The sequence below is a fragment of the Pyrus communis genome, chromosome 10 (assembly GCF_963583255.1).
Source record: "Pyrus communis chromosome 10, drPyrComm1.1, whole genome shotgun sequence".
Taxonomy (NCBI): Eukaryota; Viridiplantae; Streptophyta; class Magnoliopsida; order Rosales; family Rosaceae; genus Pyrus; species Pyrus communis.
This window is the reverse complement of record NC_084812.1, coordinates 2,240,382-2,256,960: the sequence shown is the minus strand read 5'-3', so window position 1 is coordinate 2,256,960 and position 16,579 is coordinate 2,240,382.

The following is a 16,579-nucleotide window of genomic DNA, read 5'->3' as shown; positions in this document are numbered from 1 at the left end:
ACGAAAATTCGGCCGAACTTACAGTTCGTGATCCCGACGTCCAAATCCTTCAAACGAAGCACTCCGAGCTTCCTTAGGACCTCACCAAGCTTCCTACAAGCTTCAAAATCCCAGAAAACATCAAGTTTTACGTGTGCATGAACAGTGCACACGCACAGTGAAATTGAAATCCATGTTTTCCGAAGTGAAACTCACCTGAAATTGGTACCATCGTGTTCGTGTGGTCTTCAGGAGTACGATGGTGGTCTTAGATCCTTCGTTGGTATAGTTTTAGGGTGGTTTTGTGGTTGGTCCGTGTGAGTTCGAAGGAGAGAGAGAGAACTTACAGAGAGAATGAGAGGTTTATGAGGGAGGAGAGAGAGAGAGACAAGATGCAGAAATGGGGGAGAGATTTGAGGGAGGTGGGATCCTACCCAATCCCCAAATCATCAAGTTACAACATATTTTACGCCCCTTAGTCCCGTTTAAGGGCATTTTCATAACTTCACGTCCTCGGAATTAAAATTCCGGGACGGGTTGTGACACAAGGCCCATCTTTTGATAATTAATTATATATTAATTATCAATTAATTAGCACACCCCAAAGCACATATCTAAGGTTGAGCCTAATTTTATTATCTATGGTCTATCAATCCTACTTTCTAAAAGGGACAAAACCTTATAAAGTGAGGGAACATTTTAGTCAATGGCGAAGCTACATATAGGCGATGAGGCGGCCACCCCTCCGCTCACCGGAAAACAAGCCCATGAAGGAGTCTTAAGCCCCTTTGCTTTGGCCGAAAACTGGAAAAAAGACGGTGGCTCTTCTTGTTCTCTATGCTGCTGCGTAGCTTACCTGCGCGCAGGGTGTTATTTTTTATGTTTATACCCATGCAAAATACGACATCGTTTTGGGCTTCGAAAAATAAAATTAAATGAAACGGTGCATTTCTTTTCAAAGGCATGTAGACAAAACGATTGAGACAGCGATGGGTGAAGAGTCCAAAGACAGGCAACACACATAATGCTCCACCATGAAAGTAAACCAAGATGGGGAGCTTTTAGGTTTTGTTTTGATGGATGTATGGGAGGTAAAGGTGAGCCGAGATGTTGGGGTTGTCTGAGATGGTGATGTCTTTAGAGAAGACACCAATTTTACGGATTTTGATTAGGAGATGGGGGCACAGATGACTCTAATTGTCGCCGCTTCATTGTGTCATCATCATGGTGTCATCATCATGGATTTTGAGGAAAGGTTGGTTTTTAATGGTGCATTCAAAGGTGATGGAAGTCATTACCCATTAGAGAAGATGGATAGATTATGAAGATGTGTGAAACAAGAGGAGTGAATGTACCAATTAATACATCGAGCGATTTGCATTAACTCATTAAAAAACAAGTAAAGAGAGATTGCATGTTTGACACTTGATTACCATGACATCAAACAAATTAGCCGCTAGGTGTCTTCATCTAGCACTCACACCCATCAATTTTTTTTTTAATTTTCTTTGGATTTGTATCACAAATAGTGACGTTTGACTAAGTTATTTTTTGTGTATTTGGTTATGAATTGTCAAACACCACTACATTACGAAATAAGAGATTAATTGGTTGTTTACATTGAGAGAGAAATTTTGTATTTTTATTGCTAATGAGCTTCGTATGCAACGTTTTCATGACATAAAAGTGATGAAACATTGACGACAACATTCATAACTTGTTTGTATTAATAAATTATGAACGACATTAATATTGTCTACTATTAAAATAATTTGGTTGTTTACAGTATTTTAAAATTGTTTACCCTTTTATATTTTGCCCTAATCTCAACAATTCATGGCTTCACCACTGCTTTTGGTGGTGACCAATACGAGATAATGAAATATCTACTCAAAATTTCTAACAAAGACCGAGTCCAGATGGTGGCTAAAACGCTAGCAGATGTCGAAACAAGAGGATGAAATCAACTGCTGATGAACAACATGACGAGAAACCTCATCAGCCAAACAGAGTTTGCTTTTCATGTTCCAAATAACAAAAACAACTAGTGAATATCACAAATTAATTGTTTATAAAATGAGGACTAATTCATCTGATGCTACTGGACACTTTGAAGGATGCATGCAAAGGGAAAATCCGAATAGTCGAGCTGGGAAGATGAGAAAGAGGTTGATGACGACGTCGAGTGTGGTCTGTGCGAGAGTGCAATGCTTTGTGATTTTGCCTTTTCCATTTCGGTTCATCTGTAGTAGTACTCATTTGTGTGCTGGGGATGATAACAAGCGTCATGGTTTGCATGGTCATGAAGAAAGTTAAGATTCTACATATTTTCCTTTAGAAGTTTGCCCCCATGCTAGATTAAACCCCGTTTTCCCCACTCTCACAAAACCATAGTTTCTTGGACATCAGTTTAGTAGAATAACAACTTTGTCCCTGCCTACCAAATTGAGTTTATGTTCAATAATTGCATGTCTCTACTGAAAATGAATCTTATATTGATGGAAATATGAATTTTACATATGCTTATAAGTAGTTGGGTTATTTCCTATGAAACTAGTTGACAATATAGATACTAGTCTAACTACTTATAAATACATGCAAAATTTTTCTTGTCATATATATATATATAGATATGTATGAACATGCCCTTAGCATTTCTCATATTTATTGCCAAAAAAGAACACCAAATTGCAAGGCAAAAATGCTGGCATCCAATCATTGGAAGACAGCTCATCAAACATCAATATATAGTAAAAATTGAGAAACAAAGAGGGTGCGTTTGTTATACCAGACTGTCTCGGATTGAACTGGTTTAGACTAGACTAAGCTGGACTAACTTAATGAAGCGTTTGGTGCAGTACCGGACTAGAAAACAGGATAATGAGACAACAGATACAAACCCTTTAAACATTATGCAGCTTATTTGCATATGATCATCAAAATCCATGAATTCTACTAAAAAAGTTCCAAATTCAGAAGAAACTTAACTCAGTATAAATTAAGAATCAACCAATTCCACAAATAAAGTTGGTAACTTTAAGCTATTACTCAACAAATTAAGATTCAATACAACATCAAAAGCATCAAAATCTATGAACTCGGTAACGGATCTAGCAAATGAACACTAACCCAAATCATTCACCAAAAAGAGAGAGAAAAAGAATAAATAAATAAATAAAGAAAACCCAAATCAAAGAAACGAATCCAGCAAACAAATCCAGAATTCCAATCGATTAACCCATCAAATGAAAAGCAAGAAATCAAACAGTACTTGAGAAACCAATATTATGTAGGGAGGCAGAAAACCCAATTCAGAATTCAAAATTAAGAAATCGGGACCCAAATTTCATCTTCATCACACTCTTGACTCCCTCCGTGTATTTCTTTTCCATCTACTTCTGGAACTCCGATCTGGCAACGCGACAGAAAGCATCAAACTCGTGGGCGATGCAGGTCCGTCGTTGATCATCTACACGCTTAACGGCTATGAGGCGGTGCGACGAGGAAGGAGAGGGGAGCTGGCGAAGGTGCAAAGCAGAAGAAGACGACGAGAGAGCGGCTGCTGCAACAGCGACTAATGCGGGAAGGTGTGAAGGAGAGAGGAGATACGGGATTAGCTAAGACCTTCGTTTTTGGTGGGCTTCGCTAATACCTTCTAACGACTCATTAAACCTAATCCTTATCCAGAACAGACATGGGACTACACTAACAATTAATCTAGTCTAGTCCAGTCCCCTATAATCCACTCAAACAAATGCACCCAGAGAGTTTAAGCGAATTTGGATCCTCATCAGATCCTCATTGTGAGGATTTTCGAGATCGATGAATCATGTTTGTTTATAATAAATTGAAAAGAGTAGCTGATAAAAACTAATCACATAATATACGATAAACGGAAACGATTAAAAAATTCACAGGCTTCTCATCAATCCTGAAAGAATCGTGTTGGAGATTCAGCGTTAATTAATCAGCATCTTGTTTAATTTAACGGTACAACAAAACACGACATTTCCTCGAAGTCCATAAATGCATGTAATAATCCCCACTATATTATTATATTTTTAAATAATTGAAAAAACAGGATTAACTATTTTCATTCTTTAATAATCCTCACCCAATTAAAATAATAATTAAATTTAATTAAATAAAAACAAAAAATTCGAAAGGCCAAAAATACAAAGGAATGGCGAGCAGAGACAGAGTACCGCGAGATTGTGAGCTTCTCATTCCGGTGGCCGACTCCGGCGACGAAGACGCATCGTCCAAACCCTCCCCATCTTCACCTCCTCCCACCACACAGGCCGCGAGGTGAGTTTCGATTTCTGTTTCAAATTTCATTGTTTTGTGTGATAGTGTTGTGTTTGGTTGCTAAGAAAATGAAGGAAAATTCGAGGGAAAAGCTGAAAGTTTTTGCATAGGTTGCGAATTAAAGTTGTTGAATTTCTGATTATTCTTAAGATTTAGAGCTGAGAGTAGTTGTTAAATTTATTAGTTTGAGCCATGAGGTATGCTGAAAGATGCAATGCTTTAGTAGTGATAGGAACTTAAACTTAGATCGTTGCCATGTATTTGTAATCTATTTTTCTCTCTTTCTGAAAGCAGAAGTATATCATTTGTTTGAACTCTAGGAGTTATCTTACAGGCAAAGGAATAGCCCTCGCTAGATGAATTCAACAAATGTACAACTTAGCCTCTTATAAGTTTTAGACTGAGCCCATTTCATGTAGTTTTACGCTAATTTGTCATATGTGTGTGGATTTTTCTTGATGCATCTGTTTAATGCTGTAGCTAATGAGATCAAGGCTTCCTTCTCTTTCTTCGAGATTGCTTTTAGCTCATATATATCATATTAGCTGCTCACTCTTTGTTCCATTGCAGTGTGTCGTATTTCCAATAGCGATCACTTTCTATATCGCGTGGTGGTTTATTCACTTTGTGGATAGCTTCTTCTCTCCAATCCATGCTCAACTTGGAATCAACATTTTTGGTATGAAGTATTCTGAAATGCATTCCTTAAACCCCATTATTTGATTGGTACATTCTAACTTGCATTAGTCATTGGTTTTGGGGTATGACATTGCTGAGCTAAGTATCTAGTCCATTTGCTCTCTTCATCTAATCCTAGACACAAATTTTGGTGCGATAATCCGAATTCAGTAAAGACAGTTTCAATCCTTAGAGAAAGGAAATCCAGATGCTGGTGAAGCTAGGGGTTTGATTTTCTTTGACTTGGATGCTTAATTATCTTATTCTTAGAAAAAGGTTTTTGGGATCACGCCAAAGGTGTATCTTATCTAGAGTATGTAACAATAAGAAGAGATGGAAACGAAAGAGAGATCCGGAATCACTCTGGCCTTTGGGATCACGCCAAAGGTGCATTGGAATCACTCCAATAGGGCAATTGGATAAATTCTGGCATCACACCGAAGGCGACTTGGAAATTTGGAATCACTCCAGGTCAACTTGTGCTTCACACATAAGCAGGAAATCCAAAAGCTTAAAAAGTAGCTCCATTTATAAGCTAATTTGGAGATGGATCTGGATAGGTTCACAATAATATGAGAAATTAAGGTGTATTAATTAAGCATGCTAATTAATGTTTAGCTTCTGTAAAATGTTAATTAAACATGTTAATTATATGAGAGATTTAACTCATTCAATTATTGAAATGAGATGGAATGGACCAAAATGCTCTATGGATCCCTCTCCGCAGACCTGACCGGTGATTCAATTATTGCCTCGAAATTGTTCTGATTAGTGAAATACTCTTTTAGGTCTCCTCTGAAAGCAAAGCACCTTCAATTGCGGCCCCGGTGAAACAAAAGTGGTCCTGTAACCCTACCAACACGTAATAGGACGGTGGAAAAGTAGGAGCTGTTTTTTGAAAAAAATACCAAGGGAAGGACGTTTCCAGTGGAAAACCACGATGCCATTATCTGATCACTGGACTATCTAAAAGATTCTTGGAAACCCTTAATATGTTTTATTCACGTTGAAGAGAAGGCACATGTTTGCTTTTCAAGAATCAGAGGGTAGAAACAATTAAGATCTACCTTATTATGTTTCCTCTTACATTAATTCCGACCCAATGTCAGTAACATTCACATTTAATTTTTTCGCTCTATGTTTTTATTCTGCAACGTTGCAGTTTAAATCTTTTATTTTCAATATTACTCTCTAAAGATCAATTATACTTAAAGTTCAACCAAATTCAATAATCTAATGATTATATAATAAAGAGAAACAATAAGAAGATTCTGTCAAATAGGATTTTCTATGAATTTTCTACCGTCTCATGTTTTTGGCATAATTCTCATTCAAACATTACAAAATATTGTGTCCAGAACATGACGTGGTAGAGATTTCATAAAAAATCTTATTTTTCCGAGCGTCTCTTTAATATTTTTCTATAATAAATAGATAAATCATATTATTCGAGTAAAGTAAATTAAGAAATATTAATCAATAATTAAACTAATTCTTATTCAAAATAAAGCATCTTCAGTCCGGGCCCCAGGAGACAAAAGTGTTCATGTAACCCTACAAACACATAATGAGACGGTGGCAAAACAAGAGCTGCCTTTTAGAATAAATAATAATAATAAAAGTGGAAAAGTAGGAGTTGCTTTTTGAAGTAAAAAACAAAGTGGAAAAGCCAAACAAGAGCTGCTTTTCGGAAAAAAAAGAAAAAAAAAAGAAAAAAGAAAAAAAAAAAGAAAGGTGGAAAAGTAAAGCAAGAGCTGCTTTTAAAAAAAAAATGAAAAAAAAACAAAGTGGAAAAGTAAAAGCAGGACCTGCTTTTAAAAAAAAATAAAATAAAAAAACAAAGCGGAAAAGAAAAGCAGGAGCTGCTTTTGAAAACAAAAAACCAAAGTGGAAAATCAGGGGCTGCATTATGAAAAAAAAACCAAAGGACGTTCGTTTTCAGTGAAACACCACGTCCTCACAATCTAAGATTGAAAGTAATTAAATGACTATGATTCTCTTTCCTTTTTTTTTCATCTCTTTCCTCTTTTCATTTCACATTCTTTATTTTATTTTTTGTCTATATAAAATTAATATAAGATATTGACGTAATTTAACCATGATCGTTCAAATAGGAGAGGAAAAAAAAAAAAAGGAAGAGAATCCTACTCTGAAAGTAAAACAGTAAAAATTTAACAGTTGATACTTACGAGAAGTTGACATTCTAAGTATTGTTTTGAAGTGCTCTTAAAATAACTATAAATGATTAATCATATTCAACACTAAAAGTAGAACGATAGAACCAGACCAATATTCATGTAGAAATATTGAAGGTGGAGAAAGTAGTGTTAGACTGATATAGTTTTGGCACATGACGGGCATGTCAAAGCACTCAAGATATATGAGAAATTTTTGAGGATGACGGGAAAACACACCTCAGCATCCAGATAAATACAAGAACGCCTCCGTGTCCTCCACTCACATCCCAATCCAATATTCCACCTTTTCGCTTTCTTCATGCCTGCTAATAAGTAACTACTTTCTTTCTTCTGAATTTTCTTATTAATTGGGGTTTAATCCTTCCAGAATAACTTATTAATTAGCACCACTTGCTTGTAATACTTTTAATGTGTCCATTTTTATCGGAAGCTTTTTAGTATGCTAAAAATACGATTTGGTACATTAAGTATCAATATAAGTAGTTGAAATTGTCTTTTCAAGTGCTAAATCAATTGTATTATAACACTTGTACAATAACGTATGATGTTCCATGCCATGCTTCGAACACGTTGAAAAACTCTCCAATGCTGGTATATATACAGTTGCAAAAAGAAAATAAAAATATTAGAGAGACCAGTTTTTTAGATTATGCTAGCAAAAGGGCTCGCACAACGCTGTGGGTTTTAAAACTATTAGACATAACAAAAACAGTTGGTGCAAAGTTGTAATGAATAGTTTGTAATGAACAATTTCTTGACATGTTCATGCTTCGGTAAATAATATTCATCAGCATATGTACAAACCAAACTAAATCTATTAATTTAAAAAATTATTTGCTTCCTCTGCCCAACCCAAAATAATTCAAACAAAATTTGCACAACACAACCTGTAATCAGACCTCTGTAATTCAGGTTAGCTTTAATTGATCACACCGCACCTGCTTTCTGAGATTCTGAAATATCCATCAAAATGAAATCACACAAAATCAAATTTGAAAAACAAACATACAAACCCTACTAATTCAAATAAGAAATACACACAGTTCCCAAATAAAGAGCATGGTTCAAGTTAGTGATTTGATTTAGGCACAGAATGCAATAGCAACCTATCGATTTCTATAAATTTCAAATATTAAAATATATACTTCAATAATGTTTATAGTTATTCTCTACTGTAAGCAATTAGTTTTGTTTAACATAGTTCATTATTTTGTAAGCAATTATTTGTTTACAAATTTGAAAACGATTTATTCACTTAAGTTCCAAATCAGAATAACATAAACATTCACATTAATAAAGAACTTGGAAAATGGTTTGGACCTCCAACTGTTTACATCTTCCCATCTTGTCTAAAAATAAACATTACATATGGGTTCTTCCACTGGATGATATCCATTTTTAGACCTACCACTTTACCTAACACATGGGTTCCTCCACTAACAGTATTAAAAAAAAAAAAAAATTACAATTGAACTTACTATTTTGTATCTTCCTCTCCCACTTCGTGTTTTCTCTTTCTCATACAAATCAAAAGCACAAAACTTCCTAAAATTGGAATCATTTCACTCATCTCTTTTAAAAAATTACTAACACGTTTTAATCCAACAACTAAAAATACTTATTCAAATTGGTAAAAAAATGGAAGTGTTGGAACTTGTGAACTTGTGAGGGACATATAGTCCCACTGGCCCATTCTTCGAATTTAGCTCCTCATTATAAGTGTTTTTCCTCACTTATGGTCTGAAAGAAATTAGACCAAAATCATAGATTTTGAAACTTGAACTTGAAGAATTTGGGTATATATGTTAAACGTCGAAGATGGACCTTGGAGAAAAAGAAATTGGTGGTCTCCAGAGAAAATATATGAAAGTCGCAGGTGAATGAGGGAAGGAACTATCGAAATTAGAGCCCACCAAACATTGCCACCAACTCCCATTTATCTTGTCAAACTCCTATAAAAAATCAAACGTAACCACCCATTATTTAAAGGGGCAATTTGATCCAGGTCTAAAGAATTCACCAGTTTTTAGATTGGGTCTAATTTTATTTGATTTTTTATTACACCTAATTTGCGCCTTGAAAATAAAAAATATTTAAATTCTTTATTTTTGAATTTAAAATTTTAAAAATTTGAAGCTTCAAATACCTTTATCTATCCGTTTTCTAATTAAAAACAGTTTAAAAACACATTACAACCAATCTTATAAGTTTATGAAAAATTAAAAGAAACGTTGTCTAGGTACATAAAAAATTTGTGATGTAGGTAGATAATATTAATTAATCTATGATATAGGTAGACTATGAATAAAAGCCTATCGTATAGGCTAGATAACACAAAATAATATGTGATATATAGATAGACTAATGAGCAAAAACATATCGTATAGGTAGATAACACAATTAATTTGAGATAGAAAAATTTGTGATATATAGGTAGATAAAATACAATTAATCTATAACACAGGTAGAATAAACAAAATATACAAATAGATTCATTACAAAAATATATAATACATGTAGATAAACAAAGCAATGCATTTCCTATAAAGGTTGAAAAGAAAAATATGTATAATCCAAGTTCAAACTAAAAATTAGGAAGAAATTAATAGTGCACGCATGAAACTCATTTTCATGGCAATGTTCCCAATCAAAATGACCTAACTAGTGCTATTGTGGGAGGACCTGGTGGGGATGAAATGTAGGAAGATGCAAGATTTGATGCTACAAAACCAAAACCAAAACCAACCACGTACATCAACCCACCTTTTGTTGGTGTATTTGCATACTTCAAAGCTCTATACCACCGAAAAAAATTAGAAATTGTTACCTTGTATTTCAAAAAGGAGGAAGAAATCATAAGAGCTTGAAAGAAGAAGAATGAACAAGAAGGAAGGGGATCGGAGAACACACCACAAATTGTATACGGGAGTTATGGAAGAAGAGCTATACTTTAAAACTAATTCTACAAGTAGGGGATTATTTAAAGATAAATAATCAATCAAGGGGAAACTTAATATGAGTCCAATTTTATGAGCCATTATTAGTTATAGTCCAATTTTATTTAATTTTTAGGTTAGGTCCAGTGATTCATTGTCCACATAAGCTTATTTGTATTCTCTTGCCAAAGTTACCCTTAAATTGACCAATTAAGTAATTACTGTTTTTTTAAAGTTTATGATTAATGTTAATCGTATCCTTAATTATAGGATTAGGGATATAAATCTCCTTTTTTTTCTTCTCCTTCCCCAAATCGTTCATTTCTCTTTTCTTGTTTCTCCCTCACAATATCTTTCTCTTCCTCTGTTATTTTTCCCAGTAGTCTTCTACCATAATATTATTCTTTTGCTCCTCCTTTCATAAGGATGATCAATATACATTTGATTGGTTTCTTTAAAAAAAAAAAAAATTGTATTAGTCAATCTTGTGTTTTGGGTTCTTCGTCTCATATATATATATATATATATATATATATATATATATATATTAACTTTGAAGTTCTATCGAATTAGCATTTTCTCTAGTGTTTCCTCCCTCAATATCATTTTTCTTCACGATTTTTTTTTGGTTTTTATCTACCTATATCACTTGTCCTTTATTTATTTATTTATCTTTTTATATTATACTGTGCCTGTATCATGAATTGTATTTATCTACCTATATATTACATATTTTGTTGATAATCTATATAAGATTAATTGTGTTTATCTACCTATATATCACAAATTAACTGTCTTATCTACCTATACAATAGGTATTGTTCATAGTCTATCTGTATCATAGATTATTTTGTATTATCTATCTATACAATAGGTTTTTGTTCATAGGCTACCTCTATCATAGATTCTACCTACATCACAAATTTTTTATCTACCTCTAGCAATGTTTCTTTTAATTTTTGATAAACTTATAAGATTTGTAATAATGTCTTTTTAATTAAAAAACGGGTAGATAAAGGTATTTGAAGATTCAAATTTTAAAAATTCAAATTTAAAGAATTAAAAAAAAAATTTCAGGGGCAAAATAGGTGTAATAGAAAATGAAATAAAATTGGATCCAATTGAAAAACAGTTGAATTTTTTGGACCTGAATCAAAGTGCCCCTAAATATTATACTACTTTATACCTATAAAGCAGATATATTCTACTTACTCTATATAAAGACAAAATTATTTTCTACGTCTACCTATGTATTAGGTATATAAACAATAGGTATTGTTCATAGTCTATCTGTATCATAGATTATTTTGTATTATCTATCTATACAATAGGTTTTTGTTCATAGTCTACCTCTATCATAGATTCTACCTACATCACAAATTTTTTATCTACCTCTAGCAATGTTTCTTTTAATTTTTGATAAACTTATAAGATTTGTAATAATGTCTTTTTAATTAAAAAACGGGTAGATAAAGGTATTTGAAGATTCAAATTTTAAAAATTCAAATAATGGTTTCCCCTTATTTAAATAATGGTTTTTAATTATCCTTTATCCTTTCACATTTAAGTTTTTTTCTTTTTATCACTTTTGTTTGTGGCTAATATTAAAAAGACTAAATTTGTAGATAAAAATTTATAAACTAAATTATCACTTAACTGTTGATTAACGTACTTAATTTTTATTGATGACACATTATTTAATTTGCAAATGTAATATACAAATTTAATTTACCTAACATCATTTCTTATTTATTATATGTGGTTGTTGTCGGATTCTCTTTTTAAGAATCTTAGAAATCCGTGAATCGAGTTCGTTTATTGTACACTGTGCTCATAAATTATTTTAAATATTTTTATTTAAAATTAAACATAAACAGTACCTAATAAAAATTGACTATACAATGTACAATGAACGAATACGATTCTAGAATTTTTAGGATCCTCACAAAAAATATTTGAAGAAGAACCTGTTGGAGATTATTAATCGGCGCCTTGTTTAATTAGCGGTACAATAAAACGCAACATTTCCTTGAAGTCCACACATGCACGTAATAATCTTCACTATATTATTATATTTTTAAATAATTGAAAAAACAGGATTAACTATTTTCAACCTTTAATAAAGAGGAGGATTCTCTACCCTTATATCTCTCTACCCTTCTATTCATTCCTATTTAAACGGTTACGGTTAAGTTACGTCAAACATCTTATATTGATTTTTTTTTATAAAGATAATAAAATATAAAATAATGTGTGAAAGAAAGGAATGGAAGAAGATAAGACTAGGGGTAGAAAACCCTTCTTTCTTTAATAATCCTCACCCAATTAAAATAATAAATAAATTTAATTAAATAAAAACAAAATATTTGAAATGCCAAAATACAAAGGAATGGCGAGCAGAGACAGAGTGCCGCGAGATTGTGAGCTTCTCATTCCGGTGGCCGACTCCGGCGACGAAGATGCATCGTCCAAACCCTCCTCATCTTCCTCCTCCTCCCACCACACAGGCCGCGAGCTGAGTTTCGATTTCTGTTTCAAATTTCATTGCTTTGTGTGTGTTAGTGTTGTGTTTGGTTGCTGAGAAAATGGAGGAAAATTTGAGGGAAAAGCTGAAGGTTTTTGCATAGGTTGCGAATTAAAGTTGTTGGATTTCTGATTATTCTTAAGATTTAGAGCTGAGAGTAGTTGTTAAATTTATTAGGTTGAGCCATGAGGTATGCTGAAAGAGGGAATGCTTTAGTAGTGATAGTAACTTAAACTTAGATCGTTGCCATGTATTTGTAATCTATTTTTCTCTCTTTCTGAAAGCAGAAGTATATCATTTGTTTGAACTCTAGGAGTTATCTTACAGGCAAAGGAATAGCCCCCGCTAGATGAATTCAACAAATGTACAACTTAGCCTCTTATAAGTTTTAGACTGAGCCCATTTCATGTGGTTTTACGCTAATTTGTCAGGTGTGTGTGGATTTTTCTTGATGCATCTGTTTAATGCGGTAGCTAATGAGATCAAGGCTTCCTTCGCTTTCTTCGAGATTGCTTTTTGCTCATATTGTTGAAGAAGATCAAGCTTAGAATAGGAATGTTGACTTTGTTTATATTGTAAATAATTTCTTTCCTTATTTGTGAATGTTTTTGGCTTGATTGTATGAACCATATTAGGCATTATTGTAACTACAAATAGGCTGTTCTGCCTCTTGAATCAATATTAAATCAATTATACATCATTCTTTTACATGGTACTAGAGCATTGATCTGGCAATAAAACAAACACAACAAAACCCTAGCCGACCTCCATGGCAGACGACAAAGCATCAGGCACGGCTTCAGGAACCCAGTGGGATAATCCTACTCATCAACTATATCTTCATCATTCAGACCAACCCGGTGCTATTCTTGTGCCGCAGCCCTTGGTCGAAGACAATTACAGCACATGGAAACAATCCATGACTATGGCCTTAACGGTCAAGAACAAAATCGGACTCGTAGACGGTTCGATCGAAGAACCAAGTGGAAAGAATCTCCATGAATGGCAGCAGTGGAATCACTGCAATAATCTGGTCCAGACTTGGCTGCTAGGGTCGATGTCGAAAGACATCGCTAGCAGCGTTATCAATTGCAAGAACGCCAGGCAGATGTGGATGGAACTGCAGGAGCGATTCTCGCATGTGAACGTGGTTCAACTGTTCAATATCGAGAACGAGATTCATGATTGTGTGCAAGGAGGTATGTCTGTGGGATCTTACTTCACGAAGTTGAAGGGACTCTGGGATGCCCGTGACGCTCTCTGCACTTTTCCGATCTGCACCTGTGGCTCAGTCAAGGAACTGGCTGCATATTTGGACACACAGAAAACTATGAAGTTACTCATGGGCCTCAATGACTCATATGCAAGTGTTCGCAACAACACCTTGCTGCAAGATCCATTACCCATAGTAAACAAGGCGTACTCCCTTGTTATGAGGCATGAGAAGCAATTGGAAGTAACAGCAGGAAAAGCTTCGACACAACAGGATGCGGCTGTGTTTGCCGTGAAGAATGCCAACCGTGAATCCGAAGGAGAAAAAGATGAGTTGAAGTGCACCAAGTGCAACAAGACAAACCACACTACCAAGACTTGTCGGGCACACCTCAAATGTGCATTTTATGGCTGGAAAGGTCACACGGCAGAATACTGCCGCAAGAAGAAGGCAGCGGCTGAGGCTAATTTTGGGGCAGTGCTTTCCAAAGGGAATCAAGCAGCAACGTGTTTGACAGACAGGAAGAAGATGAAGTTCCCGTTTACTGCTGAAGAGTGCAAACAAATCTTGAGTATGCTACACAATAAATCCTCATCTGCCAATCATGTTAGTAATCCTGCAACCCATGAAGAACTCTAAGGTAAAGCCTTTTCACTCAACTCTCATGGAAAACAAAGCACTTGGATTTTAGACAGTGGCTGCACAGATCATATGATTTATGATCCCGACATGTTCTCCACCTCGAGGCCTGTCACTAATCACACAGTGGAATTGCCGAATGGATCCGTAGCACAAGTAACTCACATTGGCAAAGTTGTCTTGTCCCCCAATTTGATCCTTGAGAACGTTTTATGTGTCCCGTACTTTAAGTTGAATTTGGTTTCAATTAGCAAGTTAGCCAATTCATCTTGTATTACAATTTTTCTGAACCAATTTTGTATCATACAGGACCTACGTTCAGGGACGATGATTGGGACCGGAATTGAACGGGAGGGCCTCTACTATCTCGACCATACCAAGAAAGGAACATGCAATCAGGCACACAAGACCCATCCCATCCTTTGGCACCAACGCCTTGGCCACCCATCTACCAGAATTCTTCCATTATTTCCTATTACTACTTTTAAACATGCATCTTGTGATACCGACAAGTGCACAATTTGCCCCTTGGCTAAACAAACCAAGCTTCCCTTTTCTTCCAGTTTAATTACTACTCATTCTAGTTTTGATTTAATTCATATAGACATATGGGGTGGTTATAAAATTGCTTCCACTTCGGGTGCAAAGTATTTTCTTACTATTGTTGATGATTATACTAGATGCACATGGATTTACCTTATGAAACACAAGTCTGATGCTCGGCCTCTTCTAGTTAATTTCATCAATATGGTTGCCACTCAATTTGATTCCAAAATTAAAATCATTCGTAGTGATAATGGCCCTGAATTCAAAATTGACAGTTTCTATGCAGATAAAGGTATTATGCATCAAACTAGTTGTATCAACACACCACAGCAAAATGGGGTTGCTGAGAGAAAACATAGACACTTGTTAAATATGGCACGTGCCTTGCTTATTCAGGCCGGGCTTCCAACTCATTTTTGGGGGGATGCCATTCTCACATCAGCTTATCTCATCAATCGTACCCCTACTCCTCTTCTTGATGGCAAAACCCCGTATGAAAAATTGTTTAACAAAACTCCCAGTTATTCCCATTTGCGTGTTTTTGGTTGTTTAAGCTTTACTTCTACCCATGCCCAAACTCGTTCCAAATTTGATCCACGAGCCTCTCGGTGTATTTTTTTGGGCTATCCTTATGGTCAAAAAGGCTATCGGGTTTTTGATCTTAGTCAACAAAAGGTCATTGTGTCTCGTGATGTGAGTTTTTTTGAGGATGTGTTTCCTTTTTTTCTTCCTCACCATTCCGCTGCGTCCCCACATCCCCATATTACCCACATTCCCAACATTTCTTCATCGCACCCTGACCCATTTTTACCCTCTAATTTGGACTCCCTTTCCGCAACCCACCTGCCTACACCTCTCGTTGGGCCTCCATCCACACCCGACCCACTTAACCCCACCTCTCTTAACCCACTTCCTGCAGAACCCACACCTGCCGAACTTACACCTCTGCTTTCTCTTTCTCCGCTCCCCGCTCACTCTCCACCGACACCTCTCCTTTCCCCACCACCGTCACCCCCGCCTACCAGCCCCGCTCCGCGCCGCAGCGGTCGCTCCACCTGACCGCCCGCCTATTTGCAGGACTTTCATCTCGAGACTCGCCTCCCTTCCCGAACCGCCTCATCATCATCGTCTTCGAACCTGGTCACCCGTTCAGGTACGGCTCACCTGATCTCTCAGTTTTTGTCTTATGCTCACCTTTCTCACCCTCACAAAACATATCTTGCTCAACTTACTCTTCTTAAAGAACCCACAAGTTTCTCTCAGGCAGTCCAAAACCCATACTCGCGTGATGCCATGAAAACTGAGATTACTGCCTTACAAGCTAATGGGACTTGGAGCTTGGTGCCGTTGCCTCCTCATAAGCGGCCGATCGGTTGTAAGTGGGTGTATAAGGTGAAATTGAAGGCTGATGGCACAGTTGAACGCTACAAAGCCCGCTTAGTGGCCAAGGGCTACAGTCAGGTTGAAGGCGTTGATTACCGGGAAACCTTTGCCCCCGTTGCAAAAATGGTGACAGTTCGTGTTCTTCTTAGTGTGGCCTCTCTACGTGGCTGGCATC